We start from the raw sequence: 21,270 nt of genomic DNA, 5'->3' as shown, positions 1-21,270 counted from the left end.
AAGTCGTTATCGTTGACTTTACGTATCATAACCTAAGCTAATGGGTGTAGTCGGTATAACCTAATACCCAAGTACCCAAATGTTACTAAATTTGTCACGAAATATTTTTACGTAAAACCAATAAACGCAAGTCTGCAAAATGCAGTGTGGAGTATACATTTATTATACATTTGCAGGTACTCTCTACACTAAAAAATGTATGTACGCCTAATTCCTTATTTTTTTAAATACCTGTAGAAACCAATCTCTACAGTAACACACAATTCTCTAACGGTACCCCTGTAATTCTTTCGGCCAATTTGTGCAAAAATGCGATCCAACCAGTATATTCCCAGGTTGTCGCATTTCGCCTGAAACAAGACAGGCGACTGCGTTGATCACGTGACCTACTGGCGTCACAGCGCATTACTGCACCTCCCCCCACCACTCCACCGCCATACACGGCGCATGCGTCGCGCTGCACACTCATTATGCTTGCAAACCTGTTCCCTGACTTATTTCTCTCCGCGGCTATTTACTTTGCCTAATAGTCCCGCAGAATGTCAGAGTTCACCTCGCCCTATTGATTGTAAAGCAGCTTTACCCGCCAGTTTTTACCCGCGCGGAGGCCAAGGTTAACTCCTCGGTAATATGGCTACTTTATCGGCCAGAATCTGGGCTCCGATGTGCCAACGATAATTAAATTGGCGTCGACAGTTCACGTCGTCAAACTAGTCCTGGCGACCTTGATTGGCTAAATTAATATGGAAAGTTGATAATTTATGTACGAGCTGGTTAGTTCGGGTTGTTTTCGACACGATTTCGAACTGATTTTCTGCTTTTCAAGTTAATAGTTAGCTGTATCCTCGTTTCATACCAAAGCAAGCTCCAGCATGTTTATACCTGCCTTAAAACTGTAACCTTTTCACTAACTTAGAAACAATAGTATTCGAACTTAGAGTATCGGCCTTTTCGGTTAGTGTATTATTTGATTTCTTTAATGAGTATCTGTGAGTCATTTTTGGGGTTTTTGAAAGGAATCTGTCCAAACTCTACCTTTGTCCATCGTCAACCTCTTGTAAGATAGCCATCATAATTAACTGATTGCTTAGAGACGAGTGGCATCAACATTCGATCTCGCTTGGGATTGAAACAGCAACCTTCATATTTAAAGGCGACCTAGCACTCGACCAAACAGGCGAATTGCATACAGGTATTAATAATCCTTAATTGCCATAAAACTACGCTTTTAACGTTGACCACGAAGAAAATTTTGTTGTATACCGCTAATGAATAAGCCTTAAATCAAATAGTAATTTAAACAATCACTATGGATAGCATGAGGCAACCAGCTTTACCATAAAGCCTAATTAATGTTATAATTGGCCAGCTAGGTAATCCGTCTGTAGCATTATAATGTATTTAGCATGACTTTAGAGGGACTTCACAATAATTTGATGTAATAGCTGAATGATGAATACAATGGCATGGCCAAATCAACAATCAAGTCATTATTATAATTTTTCATTCGCATCAAAAAGACAACTTATATTTTTGTATCATTACCACAAATATTCACATTAATTTGGTACATCACACACAACCTACATGACTTTCCAGCTTTCCTCTTGAGAGGTTGGCAAGCCGTACGTCAGCGAACAGCTGATCGCTGACCGGAAGTGCATCTGACCGGTTCCCGCCATTTATCACCTCAATAGCCGCCTATTTGTCAGCCGCGCTTTCTCGGCCTTGGGCCCCCTCCCAATGTTCTACTCTCTGTTATTGTTGTGTTGTATGACTCATATTATCTTATCTGGTTTCAAACTATTCATAGATGTATACAACTTGTTACTGTAAGCTTTTATATTGACGGTAACTATTATAAAAGGAGTAGACAATAAAAAATGTAGTTTTAATAAATTTCAAAACATGTATGCTTACTTTATTACAATATTACGGAATCGGTATCTATGTCCCTCTTAAAAATAATCAAATCATGCATTTAACATTACAGAGCTAAGAGGTTTAACATTTGAATTGTTATTTTTTTACTAATATTAAACAAAATTGGGGTTTTCACGTATTATTGCCACAGTATTCTTTTAAAATTAAAATCTCCAACAAAACTTATTTAAAATATGGATAAAACAACATTTACAAAAACGGGTATAGTCTTATCTTATATTATTGACAATCGAATAGAGACGCACATACAACCTAAACACAACATTGTTTAAACTAAGCGAACCTTTTACGTTCGAGTACAATCAAAAGTAAGACAATCAAAAAATTTTTAATTAACATTCGTAAATGCAAATTCCCTCAACTTAAAACACTCTTCTCAGCGCATAGAGTAGGCACTATTGGTATATTCTGTTTTAAATAAATATTGTGAAATAAAGTGTTATTAGAGCCTGAAACGTGTAATAAACGTTTCACTGGACTATTTAAAACGTTCATATCCCACTCAGTATTGTCTTGGCAACCACAAGAGTTGTTTTGGCATTCTTCTCCCGTATTTTGCCCAGATTATTAAAAACGGTTTGGAAGTATCTTGATATCAATTTAGCGTGGAGTAGTTTATGAAAAGCTTTTCTATTTTTGCCGCTCTTGTTCCAATCCATTTCTCTTTTATGAGGAGTCCGCATTAAGAGATTGGGTTTTCCCAACAATTGGCGGGAAATGTTGAAATGTGGCGGGTTTGTTTTATCACATAACCGATCTGCGCTTTAGGTAATGAAGTGAAAATACGGTGTGTACAACTGAGGTAGGAAAGCTTTTAGTATTATGGATAGTTTATTTGTTTATGGTGTTGTAGTTTGGTTTATTATTAGTTTTTATGCTTAGACCAATTAATATATTGCAGTGTTATTTAATTGCGTATTATTGGGCATCTAGAAGTTTTCAATGAATCGAATTATTTTTTAAATTCATTATACTGTATGAATTTCCAACTAAAGCTAGTTAAAAAGCTCTAAAAACCGTTCAAAAATTTACCTAATTTGTACCACCACAGACACATTTCGATAATTCGTCTGTTCATAGCAATATCTTTTTTTATTATTTTAATCTACTACGCTTAAGAACTAATTGAAAATTGCAGATGAATTATTTGTAAAACGCTCAAATAAACAGGATTTAACCCATTGTACTAATAGTAATTAACTAAAATTTCCGTCTTAGGTAAAATGTTTAAAGTACTGTTTTCTCACAGCAAAGATCAATTTATTTGATATAACAAACATACAACCTTCAATCTACAACAAAAACTTGTGGAACTTTTAAATACGTATACGTATACGTTTAAATTTAGGTTATTCCATTTATATTTAAATGGAACGTTCAAAGAATCAACCATGCATAGACATATTAAAATCAACCACAGTTATACAACACTGGTAAATTAAATTTAAGACGTTTAAACCTACCGTAAAGGAAAGAACAAACAGTACAAGATTGAAAACACAACAAATCTTACCTTATAACTGTATGGTGGAGTAAGCGGCCGCTAGCCGAGACCTGAAACATAAATCACCGGTATGATTCATTAGGTCGAATATCGCGTCTCTCCCCCGCGCGCCGCACGTATAAATAACCTGCAATCAGAGCCCAGCCGTCATGCGATTATGTGCCTAGCTGGCTGCCCCGCTCAATTAGCCATATCAGTTAGGTAAACATGTAAAGCCTGAGTTATTATTGTATAATACAAATGGTCACAACTAAATGTACGTTCAGTTTAACGCAAGCGTTTGGTATGTTTAAAGTATATTGTTATTTGTACCATAGATGAAGTATTATTAGAGATTGGTTTTTTTGTTGCTAATTGGTTCTAAATTAATGTACACTTAGTTTCAAAGTAGTATAAGTAGGCATTTTAAGTTAATGGTTTATGTTATTTGTTAAAAGTAAGTTAAGTCAATTGTTTAAGTTTAATCAAGCATCAAAGTTTTCAAAAGTGCGTTGACCAAGTTCCATATACAGCAATAAACAATTTTGAAAATCGTAAGAGACTTTACTTTTCCAACTGAATAGTATTTTACTCCTTAGCATTACCAAATCACATAGCTTGGTATAAACCTGGATTACACTCCTTTAATAAGTTAAAACGTATTTTCTTTCTGATTTTTTTGTTACTAAGAAAAAAAACTCATTAATTAGGAATAAATTGAATTATACAATTAAATATTTAACAATTGTAATCGTGCCTTTTAACGTTGCTATAATATTTTAGCACAGGCACAATCAACTATTTTTTTATCGAGTTTTTGGAATTCTTTTTATTGGAGTTTCTTCGAGGTATTTTTACGGTTTAAAATAAATGCTTAACGGAAGATGAGAATAGCCTGGTATTTACAGAGCCCCTCCCTACCTTCCGTTGTGGTTATTTATATAAAACATCGGTATCGTATTAAAATAATGCCCTACAACACACAACAGTTAAAAAAATAAAAACGATGATACAAATCGGTAAAACAAAAGCGAAAATGTATGAAAACCGAACCGGAAGTTTTGGAACAGATGGTCATGAACTAACAATGAAGCGTACATACTGGTGCTGAAATAAAACTGTGAAATGACACGTCATAAATACAGTGAGGTGGAGCTGGACAAAATAATACTGGGTGAGGTTTAAAAATCTACAAGGACCCAAAGCGTTATTTAAAATATACAGTAAATAAAAACAATACAGGCTATTCACAACCAAATCCTTAACCGTTACTATTAATTTGATATCATAACTTAAATCACACTTGCATACACCGTTAGATTTAATACAATAACTGTAATGGATTTTTTTATTGAAGCCCATGGTTTGCAGTGAACTTATTAACATTGTGTTTTTAACCTAACGTGTCAATAGGTTAGTTTTTATTCACAAGGTGTATCATAACATTGTTCTCAAATCATTGATGGTTCCTAAAAACTATTATCTAACAAAGGATTTGATTAAAAATAAACTTCAAAAATAATTATGGCATCTTTAAAAACAACAAATTTTATTTTTTTATCATAAACATCGTGATTAGGGCTAGTGCAATGGAGATAATTAATCGTACAAACTTGCAGCGTATATAGTTTAACAACCTAAAACACTGTAAACACTGAATATATTTTATATTTAGCCCACTCACTATTTTTATTTGCCCGAAGGCATTCTGCTTGTGATGAAAAAACACACCCCTCGCATAACAGCGGGATTTCTCTAAAAATATTTAATGTACGTAATTAATTTACAGATGTCAGTTTAAGCGTAACCACAGCCGGCGCTAAATTCCGCGTATTTATATCTCATGACGGGGTAACCTATGAGCAATTTTTCACCGGTAAAACAACAGTACGTGTTCACGCACATGCAGTTTTTCACTTAAAATAACAAATTACTAAAACTGCGACCTGGCAAAAACACTGGCAATTAATTGTAGCACATAAAAACGAATAAATAATGTTTGTTTTCGAAATGAATTTACTTTAATTACTTTTTACCAGGCGAATAGGAACACAATTAACTGAAAAATTAATCAAATGAAAACACACAAAAAATGACAGTAGTTTGGGCTTGTTTGTATAGAGGGTGGGTCCTGGTAGGGATGCTGGTGATAAGGGTGATTGTACAGTGATAAGGAGTGAATGCATGGTGGTCCTATGGTGTGTATTGTATAGAGGATGTCCCTTGGCTAGCATAACACGTGCCTGCGTGGAAGGAAAAACTGGGGTATAATACAATGAGCTGCATAATGGCATCAATACACTATGATCATAATGTTGTGAGATAGCATCTACTATAAGGTCAGCACTTTGGGGTGTAATACACGTAAATGTATAGCTTACTGGATTGGAATTACATTGCGTTTACCTGAGATAAGTAACACAGAGAAATAAATTGAAATTCTTTAAAAATTTAGAAAGTGTTAATGCAAAGTTATCAATAAGTAAAACAAAAAGTTTCAAATCTTAGGGTGAATTATATACTAACAATCTTGTCCTGTAAGGTATACGGTTTATGGTGTCGTTACGGGAACCAGTTCAACAAAGAAACAAACACTTGCAGATTTATCATCATTATGGTCAGCTGAAGACAACACAGAAGCTATGTTTCTGTGGGGCGTTTTGCTATAATACCTATCTTTCGTTATTTTATCATCTTAAAAACTTGAAAACTTAGAACGGCCCATTTTCTGAACTACCACTTGCACCGTGAAAAGGGTACAATATAAAAGCACAAATGGAACCACCTAACTGTAAAAAGAGATAAACATTCAATCGTCAGAAAACACACTAACAATCTTTTCTTGCAGAATACTTATTGCAAAGTATCAACATTGACACAATCAATGTGTCGTGTCAATTAATGACTCATCTCTGAGATGAGTCAATGGTATAAACCTACAGTTGTTTTTTATCTTCGCCATAGAGTCAGTGGTGAGTCAGTTCAACCATAGACTAACCGAAACAATTAGACTTTTCATCCCATTATAAATGTTGAAGCTCGTTTTTCGTGTCTAGTTCATGTTTGTGACTTTGTTCCCAAAATTTTGCCTTTTATTATTTAAGGGTTTATTTCATTATTTGTGGTTTACTGTTTAGTTATATAACTAGGGGACGAACTATTGTTTATGATTAGATCGATTTGGTTAAACGAGGTTTTAAAATGACTGAAATAACGAGAACTAAATTGTACACAAAACACGACCTCTACAGTGCACCGTAACTGACAATAAGTCTTCTGTTAATCCATAGGGCTGAGAAATCTACTAAGGGAGTATGTTTTTTATCAATGGTTCATCTATTGGCTATAGACCATGCAGTAATTTATGTAATGCTACACGCATTTATCTGTCCGTACGCACCGCTTGATGAGCAAATGGGTGTTGACTAATTTGATAGATTTGGAAGAATAAAACAAGGAGGTCAAAAGGTTTTTTCAAAATACCAGAATTAAACTTAACTTAAGGGTTAGGTACCATACAAAAATAAACGCAAAACGTACTATTTGGAAATCGGAGTCACTGTCACTCTTAGTGTTGCATGTCGATTAATCAACGAAACATGCTTCAACTTACCAATTCTTTCAACCCTTCCAATCAATAAATGAACAAAGTTTGAAGTTGAAGATAAAACTCGCCGACAAAGTGGAAAGCAATCGCTAATGCTAGGGTGTTATGATCGCCCATCCCTCTCTCTCTCGCTCTCCAATCAAGAAATGGACCATGGGGCGCCATTGATTTTTGGAGGGTTCGGGGTGCAAAAATCCTCTCCATTGTGGACCTGCAGCCCCTAATTGGGCTCATCCACGTGGAATTTTGTTTACTACGCATCCACTTGAAAATACAAGCCTTTCGGAAAATGGGGATAAAATTATGACAAGGTTCTCGACAAAATATGATAATCATAATTATGGTGCATCGAACATTTAAAAAAATCAAATGTTTGAATCAACTATTTAAATTCCAATTAAATAATAAACTATGTGGTGATCGGTGTTCCAAATAAGAAGTGTCATAGTGGTACGAGATACTATGATACTATGTAGTTATAAGTCCGATGGCAAACGCATTGATAAGATATGGAACCAGCTGATCAACCTCTGCTACTGATACCATGTTCGTTGACCAGAGATCAGCATGTAATGTGGTTTCAAACATTGTATATGAGAGTCATATTATATTGAATTGTAATTGTGCACTACCTGATTATGGAAGTTAAACATAAACTACGAGAGTTATAAAGTAAATTTTATAATGCCTAAATTAACGCAAAATCGCAATTTAATATTAATAATATTGATAGGGACTGAAACATTAAGTTACCTACGTGAAAAACTAAGGGCTTGATGTAATCACAGATTCAGTATAAACTTATTACAGAAAGACGAAATAGAGTTTACATAGTTGATGGACAAGGTTGACATTAATGGCGGCATTAGTAAAATGTGGTTAAAAAGTACTAGAATGTAGATCATTCTGGTTCTGTCTGAGAAAAGTCAATAGCTATTTTATAGTTCAAAACTGCACTCCACTTATCCTTTATCAACTATTAATAACTAGCTATAACAGCTATAGAACTAACTGATTTTAATCAGGAATAAAAGTATCACCATTCATTCAAACGCATCCTTCACTCACTAGCGACTCAAAATACGCCCTCGCTCTATATTCTGTGAAAATCAATAATCTGGAAGGAAAAACTAAGGGATCCATCCTTGGGAGAAAAAATGAAATACAGTCTAGATAAAAATCGAGTCGGGAGTATGTATCCATTGACAAACTGCAACTCCCTCAATGCGTTTGAAAATACTATAACTTGAAAACAAATTGATTATACAACATACATTTAACACAATAATACAACATTTATATATTTTTTTGTTGTATAAATTTATTTTGTTGTAATTTCATGTGGGAAATCTATATAAATAAAATTAGAGTTTTGTCTGTACATTGCTCAGAATCATACATTTTTAGGTTATTTTTACGTTTTATACATTAAAGAAGCCGAAACAAGTCTCATCTAAATTTCTGTCTGTCTGTCTGTCTGTCTGTCTGTCTGTCTGACACACTCAAGATGGCATTTTACGCAATCTTCTCCAGGAAAACGAGAGTACCTATCAAGACCCAAGTCATTTTAATGTATTCACTGGATTGGCGAGAGTGTCTTTAGCCATTAAAATATGGTCTCACTACTTTGTAATTAAAATTACGGCCGTTCAAAAATGCAGTTTTGTGCGATTTTTGTCAAGTTTTCTTCCAATTTGTATCACATAATCATCTATGAAACAACGAACAGCTGTTCGGATCAAGATTATTTTTTCTAGCTGTCACTGAAATGTTTACAAATGTTGTTTACAAACACCACAACAATTTCCGATCACGTTTTGAAGGCAAATCCCATCCAAGTGAGATTAAAAACGTTTTTATTACATAAAGGATTTAATTAATCGCAAGTGGAATAATATAGTGTAACCGTAAATTAAATAACTAGGCATCATCCAGGTTAGGAACCAGAAATATGTGTATAAAATTGTTTTGGAGTTTTGATAACCAGAAAGAAGACATTGAATCAAGATTGAATCAGTGTTGTATACGGCTGGGAAACTTAAATTTACTAATGACCGTCGCCAATAGCTTAGAAACAATGTTCCACTCATTGACGGCTCTTCAATGGCGGTTGTGTAAAGTGTAAAGCAAAAAATTACAACTGCAGTGGGTGATTGTAACAGAGGTTTACGGATGATGCTGAACTCGATTTTCCAATGTGTCACTTTCTGTTCCTACCATTGACTATATAAAGTCAATAGTTCCTACTCACCGTGTGATGCAATCGCTGGACCATACAGCCAATAGGCCCATAGCCCTTCTCTTGGGTACGTGTGGTACGTATGCTTACCCAATTATTTATAACAACCCTTTCGACAACGATCCTTGATACCGGTACTTTTCCTCAGAATACACGGCCTACCTAGGTACTTAAGAAATAAAATTATAAACGTCCAAAAACCCAACGTTGTGTGATTTTTGTCACATTTCCTTATAATGTTAATATATATACCAGCAACCATTGTTTAGAGAATACGTAATCTATTAAATAACAGAAAGTTATGTTGTATAAGGGTTTTTTTTTCAAACTGACACCGATAAGTTTACATTAAGAGTTGTGTACAAATAAAGCAATTAATGGGAAATAACTTTGATTGCCGATAACTTTTTACGAGAAAATCCAAAACCAAGAGATCAATAACATTGATTAACGCATATAATTGGTCGGCTGTACTACAGTTCTTAACTGTAAACGTTGGTTTTTGGTACGGTACTGGTTTTTTTCCTTTTAACCTTTAGTAGCAGCAAGAATCATTTTTACGTACCAACACATCACAGTAATTTACAAATTAGTTATCGTTGGTGTTGCACCTTATTTATTACAGGCGTAGGCCTATTCAATTTAATTGATGTCTTAACTGTATAATTTTTGCTTTTTCTGTCTGGATTTCAAAATGTTATGCTAAGAAAACTATAACGCATTTTAGTAAAACATTTATTCAGCAAACCATCATGAATTGTTCAAACACTTTGAACGTTGTTTATGTATCAATAGTTCGTGGCCTATTTTGGTAATTTTTATTACAAATTACCAATCTAAATCGTCTATAGTAGGCCTACTGTACTTCATTTCATATAGCAAACCGATTCAGATAGCATTTCGAGAGAATTTCGAGTCATCTCCGGTCCAAGCAAATATAAATTGTTATGATCAAATTTTATGGCATTAGCAAAGATTTCAAGTACTAATTTTATATGTACCTTTTTATGCTTAAAGCGTAGCAGATTCCCTAATTAAGTTCGGTATTTTTGTGTGTATGTATGATGGTAACGCATTAATGCCCTTGTTTCTCAATGTTTCACGGAAAGGACAAGAGCGCCTTGATAATGAAAATGTCAACCCGAATAAAGTGTTAAATTAAGAGGTTGAGGTAGTACCTTAAATACTTTTAACCATTATGTTATAGTCCTTTAAATTCTGAACAAAATTGTACAAATCCCATTTCCATATATTTACTCTCACCGCTTACACATGATAACGGTTGTTGACAAACTTATGGGAGAAAGTATGTGTCAGAATGCTGATACCGTTTATTTAGTTTAATCATTGGATAAAACATATAGACCAACAAGATCCGGGTGACATTTAATTGCGAAGCATTAGTTTTGGCTTGAAACTGTCAGATACTGTATTTGCGAAGGAATAGTTTTGTCAGCATATCTGAAAGTATGCAAACCAACTGCTGTGCTTTATATAAGAAGGTTTTAACTGACTATGATAAGATCCCCGTGCGTAGAACGGGCACACAGCTAGTACACCAATAAAACATTGAAAACCGCATAAACGCTAACAAACCCAGATTAATTCCGTTATACCGGCCAATGATCAATACACTGTGTACCGTTGTAGAGTGTATTGCACATACTGCTGGGTGAGGGGGAGGGGGAGGGGGGGGTAACCTTATTGAGACCAGCTTTTACGATGGCTTACGTCGGTTTCACTTCGCCGACCCAAATTGGCTTGCGCCTGCAATTGGGGATTTGTATATGGCAATAAATTGTGCTGAGCCGCAATTAAATTTGAGTGCATTTGATAGTGTTTTTAATTACACTTTGTAATTGGAAAGCAAGTGTAAGTGTTTTATAATAATTAAATTGAGATGAAGACACGGCACAACGTTTAGGATATGAGTGTAGAGTGCTAACAGTTTTTGTTAATGATTAAGATTAGTTATTTATACAGACAGAACAATTGATTAAAGCCAATTAGGTTGTAATGATTGAGGGCAACTGGGTCTATATTAATGCTTTTCTTTTCAATGAAATGGCGACCATACAAAGTAGGTATTTTAGGCCAAGTATGAATGGAGATGAGTGTAGGATGAGTGGCGCGATCTTGTAGTCTTGTTAGTGACTAAGGCCGACATATTCCTTAGACACAGTTGTTAATTAATAGCCCATACAGCCAATGGCAACCAAGGGACCTACAGTTTATAGTAGAATCCGAACCCCATTTTTGCCTTTGGTATATACGAATTGGTCTAATTATCAGGATAGTACTGCGGATAGCCGTAGTACTCACCCGTGCGGACGTTAATCCACACCAGGGAGTATCGCATCCACAGTGCATGCCTATAAATATCCAAATTCATGACCTAGTAGCTGGATTAACAGGACGACGCCACCCGTCCTAGTCAACAATAGATAATTTAAATCAACGTTAGAAAATAAAATGAATCTTTGAAAAAAAAACTGTTTCATACCACAAGATTATTCTTTTATGTCCAAATGCATATATAGCCTATGCAATTTTTTCCATTCTAGTAATTACCATATAAACAAATTACATCACAACTACTGTAATAAGTATAATACTGAGGCATAACTGTAATAGTAAAAGTAAACTAAAATTGTTATCTCCAAGTACGTGAACATTTTAAAAAAACTTAAGGTATAAGTTAGATAAACGCAGTGGGTTCAAAGTAGTGGAAAAATAAGGGCGATTACCAGCGGAAATTGGCACTCAAGGAGAGGACCATTACAGGACACGGGAGGAAGTGGGAATGGGATTAAAATGTGTGATAATTGCGGTGATTTGAACAACAAGAAGGCCGGGAATATCACACGTGATGGAATGAGGTGTTAACGGACAGTACAGAGGCGAGCTGTTATGTTGCGCTAAGAGTGTGTCTAATAGGTTTAGAAAAGTTCGCACAATTAATTGAACCATCATTCATAACATGTACAGAGGTATTTCAAGTATATGCGCCGCCTTTATATCGTAAACCTAATACTTTTCAATTGTCCACTCCTTATCATGGCAATTGGACTAATATATAGGCCTAATAGTTCATGAAGTTTAATGCACACGATGTAGCGTTGTTGGCGTCAGTGGTTTACACACTTACATAAGGTTTGCACAAGCAAGGCAAGCAAGTATATCGGACCGAAACACATATTGAAACACAAGTAGCATAAAAGCACGTGAGGTAAGTTGTAACTATGCACCTAATAGGTGCTTAAAATATTGTAGCTATTTATCGTATTCAATACTAAATATACGAATCTCTTGGATAAAATTACTTTCCAATTAGCATGACGTATGCTAACAACAAATAATTTTAGCAAATTAAATAATATACAAACTCGCGAATAAACTTTGTAAACAATTAATTATGAAGGTCCTTTCAAAAATACACGTACACTATGTGTTTGTATTTAAATCCACAGGTTACTGTTTATGAGTACCTTTACACTGTGTCGTATATCACAAATATATTTACAGTGAATAATGAAAATATAGACTAACTTTAAAATAAACATATAAGCAAATAAAACTTGGTATTAAATAAATTACGCTGTACATCCGTATGCACCACGAATACTTGAAAAGAACCGGTATGGTTCATAAACATAAACAAATGACGTTTTTTGGCCCGAAAATAAACATTATTTAACATTGCTTGAGGCAACTGCCAAAACATATATTAATGCTATTATAGGATTCGGGCCAACAACGTCATTTGTTTATGTTTATGATCCATACAGGGTTTTATTCTAGTATTCGTGGTATGCACTATTTAATAAACAATATCGAATAACCAGAGCATTGAAAATACAGTATATATCGTTGAAACTTTGTAAGATCCATACGATACGAAACTACACTCAAATCCAACATTAGAATCGTCTACTGCACGGGGCCGTAGATGGCTCCATAGCGCACACCTGCTGTAGTGGCACCTTTGGTATTAGATTACCCGCCAATTTCCTTGGCGAATTTGATTCAATTTTGGCGTGTTGTTTTAAATTAAATCTAAATAAAGATAGGACGACAGATAAGGTGGATTTACGATGCAGGAAAGCAGCACACGCTATCCACGGCCGACAAACATAACGGGGGCGGGGGAATTAATTTGCTGTAAAATGTATAATCTAGGGATAAGCTAGGAATGAATTTATTAAGGATACAATATAGAAGCGTGTATACGTCTATGGTAGACTAGACATTTTATAATATTCTAAATATTTCACAGTAACATCAATTTTCTTATTGTTGAACTTTTTTGACACCAACGAAACAATTGTGATTATTTTAAGCTGAACAAGAATGCAATGTGAATGTATAATAGTTGAGCTATATGGTATCTTTAGTATTGTAACTGACGTTTCTTTAGCAAGGGAGGTAAATTAATTTAGCCTATTGATCAAGGACGGCTAGGTCCAGTTTGACACAAAATATATACTGACTGGTTTCATGATTGTACTGATCTTTCTGTCAGTGGCTATGCGATCATGGGTTTGGCCATAGTGGTTCGGAACCGATCCTAGGATAGAGTTTTATTTATTCAAGTTCATATACACGTTTCAATATGAAGAGAAAAAGCGTCTCAAGTCATATTACTTCTTCTACTTCGCAGGACTTTCATTAATGATTCACGTGATACTACTATATTTAATATCGTAGCAAAATACATGATATAGTTTACTAAATATTTGGTAGGAGATGATAACACCAATGAGTTCACACTAGTGTTAACATTAATCAAATATTCAGCATTATTTGAGACAAACAAAACATTTAAAAACGTTTAACCCAACAGAAAAATCCACAATTGAATCGAGTTAATTTTATTACTGCAAATCAGGTGATCTCAACAATGGTCACAGCTGTAATTACAAGGCAACAATCAACTGTAATAAAGCGATACGATCAGCTGTTGTCATCGTTCATTCGGACCATCTGGTTAATTGGCGTGGTCTCTAGCTCTAATTCAATCATTGTTACTCTGCAAACCCGGATTTATTATTAAACCCGCCTAAAGTAATTGGGCACCGGATGGAATTGTGAACGGTTTTTTGTCTGTTCTAAGAGATTATATTATCACATAGTGATAATAGGTTCCTCATATTATCACATAGTGTAAATAGGTAGGATTCCCACTCTCTAATATGTTTTTTTTTTTTTTTTACGACTAGTACAAATAAGTTGGATTTAAAAACAGACCATTAACAATGTTTGTTTTTAAAATATACACACTGGTGATACCAATCAAGGAAAGTACCTACATTAGATGAGGCTTAATGCAGCTTTTATTATTGTTTAAAATGAATAGTCACTTTTCATACACCCTTTTACGTATTAAGGAAATGTATAAAATTATATTCATAGGATTACATAATCGGTAGACAACGACAAGTGAATGGTTTGAAGATGTTACATAAGTTCAAGATCGATCTAATTTCGTCAACCTAATTTTAGTATTTGAAAGGGGATGTTTGGTGTTTGCTGGCATGGCTCAAGGGCAGCGCTGCAGTGGTGTATGAGAGGGATTGAGTGGATGTAAGAATGTACCCCCTACAAACACCCTCTTGTAAACCCCTCAACAAGTAGACACTGCTCATGTCAGTAATCTCACCCTACTGACACAGTCTGACTTGTGTACTTGTGTGCTTTTGCTTGTCAAGTATAGATACTTGACTATTGATACTAAAAACAAACTATTGACGCAAATAGGACTGCAATATTTAAAGGGGTTTGTATTTATTTATTTACAGTAAAGTAATGAAACAGTAATGTGTGTAAGCTGAATTGTTGTTGGACACAAATTAGAATTGCAATAATTGCAATTCAGGTTAGACAAATAGGATGGTGAACTTAATAATGTTCATGTAAAGAAATATAAAAAAAATCTACAGTCTATGAGTTGTTAGAGATGCTGTAGAGCACCAAAATATCAAGGTAAAACGACCAGATAAATACATTTTTCAACATGATTAAAACATGTTTAATTTGATGGTTCGTGAAACAGGTACATACATGAAGCCCTAGAGAGATGAAGTTTGAAGTGGTTTAAGAAAGGTTTATAGGCTACTACCTTAAGTTAAAAGACTATTGAAAGATATTGAAGGTTTGTGAATATTCCCTAAGCTTACAGCTTAACCCATGACAAGTATATTGTTGATTATAAATGCACACCTTAAAACTAGGAAATGTAAATTAAAAATTTAAGATAACTAACCAATCTTGATGGAATTTAGACTGGGAAAATCTTAAAAAGCTTCAAAGACAGTTGGGACAGCTGGGTAAATTGGTCGATATTTAAGGAAATGTTATAGGATATATAGAGGGTTGTGAAAAACTAAAAAACTTTCAATGCTACTGACAGCTCCTTAAATGTAGTACTGTTACAGGTAAAGATCCGAAGACGCAATATAAGTGCGACGTTCAAGGTACGAGTTCATAACGATCCTATACCTAGATAATGGAAAGGTCCAAAACTGAAGGTTTTTTATTCTCTTCAGCTCCAGATCAAAGAATTATAATTTACGAACATTACAGGTCCTGAATTGGGAAGGATTGAGAATTATTGGAGTTTTCTTAAACTCTAAGGCCTGAACAACGAATTTTTGGATGAATCCTAGGATAACGTTGCACGAGTGAGAATCTCTCAAGCTAATCGTCAAGAGAATTTTATGATGGAGGTCCAGGTCGGGAGGTAATGGTTGTGGAGGTCCTGGTTCGGGAATGTTAGTTTTGGAGGTACAGAACTAGAGGTGATGCTGATGGAGGTCCTGGTCTACAGGCGATGGTGGTGGAGGACCATCACTAGAGATGGTGGTTATGGAGGTCCAGGTCCAGAGGTAATGGTTGTGGAGGTCCTGGTTCAGGAATGTTAGTTTTGGAGGTACAGAACTAGAGGTGATGCTGATGGAGGTCCTGGTCTACAGGCGATGGTGGTGGAGGACCATCACTAGAGATGGTGGTTATGGAGGTCCAGGTCCAGAGGTAATGGTTGTGGAGGTCCTGGTTCAGGAATGTTAGTTTTGGAGGTACAGAACTAGAGGTGATGCTGATGGAGGTCCTGGTCTACAGGCGATGGTGGTGGAGGACCATCACTAGAGATGGTGGTTATGGAGGTCCAGGTCCAGAGGTAATGGTTGTGGAGGTCCTGGTTCAGGAATGTTAGTTTTGGAGGTCCAGAAATAGAGGTGATGCTGATGGAGACCCTGGCCTGCAGGTAATTGTGGTGGAGGGCCAGGTCCAGAGATGATGGTTATGGAGATCCTGGTATAGATCCAGAGGTAATGGTGATGGCAGTCCTGGCCCTGGGATGAGGCAATAGAGGTCCAGGTCCACAGGTGATGTTTATGGAGATCCAGGTCCAGGTCCAGAGATGGTAGTGTTGGAGGTCCAGGTTAAGAGCTTAAGGTTAAGAGGTTAAGGAGGGCCAGCTCCAAGAGTTATGGTTAAGGAGGTTCATGTCCAGGGGTGATGATTATGGGAATCCAGGACCAGGTCCACAGGTGATGGTGATGGAGGTCCATGTTAAGAGCATGTTATGGTAAGGAGGGCCAACTCCAGGAGTTGTGATTAAGGAGGTCCAGGTGTTAGGGTGATGGTTATGGGAGTTCAGGTCCAGGTCCAGAGATGGTGGTTATGGGAGTCCATGTCCAGGTCCAGAGATGGTGGTTATGGAGGTCCAGGTCCGAGGCGGTCAGTGAAGCACGACCAGACCAAGGTGATGGGAAGGCAGTCAAGGTCTCAAGGTCGAAGAGGTCATTAGTTGCCTCCTCCTCCACAGCCTTCCCACAATCCGTGTCTCTGATCACTGATATCCGCGTTCCTCCTCCTCAGCGACGGCGACGCTCTACTTCACAAACCGCTCACCTAATAGTCCCCCCTATTACAATGATATAGTGTGCATCAGTATATCACTGATACTGTGTATCAGTATCTCTCTCAGTTAGCCACCATAGCGGAGGAACAGTGTGTGTGTGTGTGTGTAGGCCTACTATTGCAAATTTAAATAAAAATATACCCTACTAAGGAAACGAAAACGTTAATAGTTCTTCAGGAATTTTCAAATTTGTTCACAGTTTTAACCATTATAAACCAGTAACGTACAGACTAAAATAAATTGTACAAAACCAAAGGAAACCATTGTTTTGAGATAATCATTGACTATAGTAAATGGTTCAACTTATAGTGAATTCTAAAACTAATTAAAACCAATTTTAATTCCTGGAAATCTACTCGAAAACTAATAAAAAGTAAAACCTAACCACTTTAGGGAGCTATAAGCACAAATTATAGCTTATGCACTAAAAGTTGTATTTAATATTAATTACACTACAATGTAAGTAAGAGTTCTAAACTGTTGTCTATATGTATGAAATAAACACTATTCCATCCCGATAAATCTTTAACCACTTTTAAACCAGTCTTACACGTAACCGCATTACAAAAATTAAACCCCTTTTCCAATCCACTAAAAGAAAGACTAATCTGGAAAAGCTTTGGCGAAAAGAGACACAATCTAATCAACTCACAAAGGGGTGAATGGTATCGCGTAAAATATTAGTGGTATTAAGGAACTTGTTAAAAGACTTGTAGATTGAAGTAGAGCGCCGTCGAGGGGTTGGAGGGGGAGGGGGGGAGGCTTAACCTTCTCGATTACGAGTGCTCTGGTTGATCGAGGACTCGCGTCTGTGACTACTAATAAACTGTTGACACCGTCTGACTACCTCGTGTTTGTCTTCTGGACTTTCCGTCATTTCTATTTTTGAAAGACATGTTTTTTAGGCGAGGTTTATTTTACTGTATTGATCAGCTTGTGGGCTTCACTCACCTTAATTTGTTAATCCAGGACTCGTCAAATGTAACACAACGAAGACACACAACACACACATACACGCACATAAAAATCGTCCTTGGATTAATTAACTCCGACGTTTCGCGGGACCAAGATAACGTCCCGCTTCCTCAGGGAATTAAAACTTTGTTTCTCTCGCGAACACGAGCCGAACGCCTATCCGTCATTTATCAATCGCTTGTGTTTGAAATTAAATACGGGAATATTTATCGGTCTCTCTAAAAATAAGAAGGATGTACAAGAACGCCAGGGAGAAGATCCAAAATCTTGTGGATTCAGGAGATACAACCTTTAACAAGCCAATATTGGAAATAATTTTCCCACTGATATTTATTATTTTGCAAAAATTGTAATACTTTTCAATATTTATAAAAGTGTTTGATATTTGTTTATATACATAACTCTAATCATAATCAATAAATTCTTTTCTATAATAATGTTAGAAAATTACGATATAATTGCTAATATTCCAGTCCTTTTAGGTAAAAAAAACCCCTCTACCTAATTAATAATTCCCTAAGTGATATGTACTGGGTATTAGTACTACACATTTGCAAAGTTTTATCACTCAGGAAATTATTTCCACCTAAAACCCTAATATGACTGGACTATTAGCTATGGTCTTGTTTCTTGAAGTCTTAAGTTGAATCCAGCATAGCAGCTATTTTTTTACTTTATTTATATACATAAGCTGTTTGAATTTTAGTCTAGTACGCAAGATTAAGTATTGCAAAGAAATACATAGACAGGGCTGGTGGGGTGTACACTTTTTTTTTAATTCACCAAGTAAATGTTTACTTATTGACTAAAATTATAAGGAGGCAAGGCCTACTTTTTCTCTGTTGTGTAGAGGATTAATAAAAAAATACATATTGATAAAAATTTTATTTCAAATTGTATGGATTGATTAGATTTATGTGACACTGATAAACAATAGATAAATGTTGAATGAATAAGAATCATAGCTCATTATTGACAAAGATCGGCAGGTTCAAGCCAGGATCATTAAATAAAAGTCTAATGATCAAGGACACCCGAGTAAAGTTTTGAACGATCAAAAAGCTACTGAAGTTTTAAGGATTGATCTAACAACCTTTAAAGACTAGGTGGCCATTATATCCACTCAGTTATCTACCTATTAATATTATTATAATTTTATTCAATTTGATAGTTTGCTCTCAGTTAACCATTTTCCTCACGGTCTCTACTGATATTCTCTACGAGTATTTATATCTTGTGTAGGCTATGATGTATTTGTGTATACGTTTTGCATACACTAATAAACCAAATCACTTACAATGCAACTGTAATGTGTGTCCTGATGTATGGTGATAGTCTGTCAGTTTTATGACTCTGTGGCAAATTGTTGTGATAAACAACCCTAGGGTCGTGACGCGGCGCTTATCATCACAGGAGGCCAGATAACAGCTGATAGTGACACCGATTATACAACATAGTGTCGTTTGATGGTTTGTCGTTAATTTCGGTTGTATCGCTGATAGATAAATTTACACTGATTAGATGTTCTAGCGTCGTTCGCGTAACATTTAACGTTATTGTAGATTGAAAGCGATAACAAAAGGTTGATGGCGTTCTTTATTTAGGTTAAGTTGATGGCGGTGTTCCACAGAAGAGGTTAAAATGATGGCGGTATTCTTTAAAAGGTTAAGGTTGATGCTGTTGTTCTTTACGCATGTTAATTGTGGCATTCTATACATTTTTCATAATCAGATAACGGCGGCGTTTTGTATAATAACCAGTAAAATATTATCCCTGTAATGTGGTGGGTGAATTTTTAATTTCTGATCTTCTTGAAAGTAAATTATAAAACTGTATAATCTAATATAAATAATAATATTGCCATGTTTAACAGTTAATGTTGAATATAAAATAAGGTACATTATATTTGTGGATTTATTTCAGCTAACTTCTTCTATTGGTTTAGAATTTATGACAACTAATAAAAGTGTATCGTAAGCTATAACGACTAAAATCTATTCACTGGCTCATGTTAAAAATATTCAGAAGTTTCATTTACAACTTTAACCCTTTTTGTAAGGTGTTTACCAAAACCAATACATAGAGTAATATTGGTATCTCATCATGTACTTAACTATCATTATTGTCACTCATAGTGCTCCAATACTAGCATATCACTCTTCAGTCCGTACTGTGGTTTAAAGATCTAGAACAACCAAATGCAATAATATTGGACCAAAAATCAAAATTTACAAAGCACAAAAACGACCCTTACCCAATAGCGAGCGAGTATTTGACCTAATGAAGCGCTATGTTGTTGACCATTGTATTGTTTGGCCAAATTGATAACGGGATGAGCGATCATCGCCAAACCGTTAATCACAGAATCATATCGTTATTTCGATACATCGTATCGATACCGATGATCGATGGTTCGCAATATCCACTTGTTTATTAATAAACATTCTTTATCGGAGTGGTAAATAACATCTGGTCCCCTCCCCCTCCCTTCGCCCCTCTTCCATCCTGGCAGAATTGGAAGGATGTAGCTGACTGGATGAAATCGTTTTAATTTACCTGAACTTCTATTTTATTGTTTTGTGCAGATGTTTTCTGCCACGCGTTGTATTAGCTTTTGTCGGCCGGCAAAAATAACGTTTCGCGCAAATGGTGGACTTTAATTAAATGTTTCGGCGATAGTTTCTGTTTATGACCTCTTAGTTTTAATTTCGTACAGCGCGCGGCATTCTTTCATTGAAATTCTGATGTTTTGCAATACTGACAAACGCTTGGTGATGAACAGCTGTTCGTGTCTTCAAATTAAGTACAGTTAATTGAACTCTGTACATCATGTGTTTGTCTGTATGTGTAAATGTGTAATCTTTGGTTTTAGTAACAAGTTTTTAATTAAAAGTATTAGAAAAGATCAATATTTGCAAAGTTAATTTTGTAACACTCTATTCAATTTTTCATACACTTTTAAGGTTTAAGTTTGTTTTTTTAATATGTTTATTAAATTTTTAGCCTTGTATTGTATATGATTTAGCATAACCATTTTTTACTTTCCCACATCTGGTCTGGTGGTTACAGCATGTGACTTATGTTCTACAGTCACGAGTTCA

The 21,270-nt window shown here is 35.5% G+C and overlaps 1 protein-coding gene across 2 annotated transcripts in view; it reads right to left on the bottom strand.

Annotated features, from left to right (window-relative positions):
* Positions 1-21,270, bottom strand: part of LOC128999460 (LIM domain transcription factor LMO4-A-like) — a 335,278-nt gene that overhangs the window by 260,217 nt on the left and 53,791 nt on the right. For both annotated transcript variants that reach the window (XM_054425995.1, XM_054425998.1), the window contains exon 2: positions 3,458-3,498. The gene's annotated coding sequence lies outside the window, so the exon portion shown is untranslated. The remainder of the gene's footprint in view (positions 1-3,457; positions 3,499-21,270) is intronic.

The sequence above is a fragment of the Macrosteles quadrilineatus genome, unplaced genomic scaffold, assembly GCF_028750875.1.
Source record: "Macrosteles quadrilineatus isolate MER2022 unplaced genomic scaffold, UCM_ALF_1.0 Scaffold_8__2_contigs__length_117827958, whole genome shotgun sequence".
In the NCBI taxonomy this organism is placed as follows: Eukaryota; Metazoa; Arthropoda; class Insecta; order Hemiptera; family Cicadellidae; genus Macrosteles; species Macrosteles quadrilineatus.
This window is presented reverse-complemented; position numbering and strand designations above follow the sequence as displayed.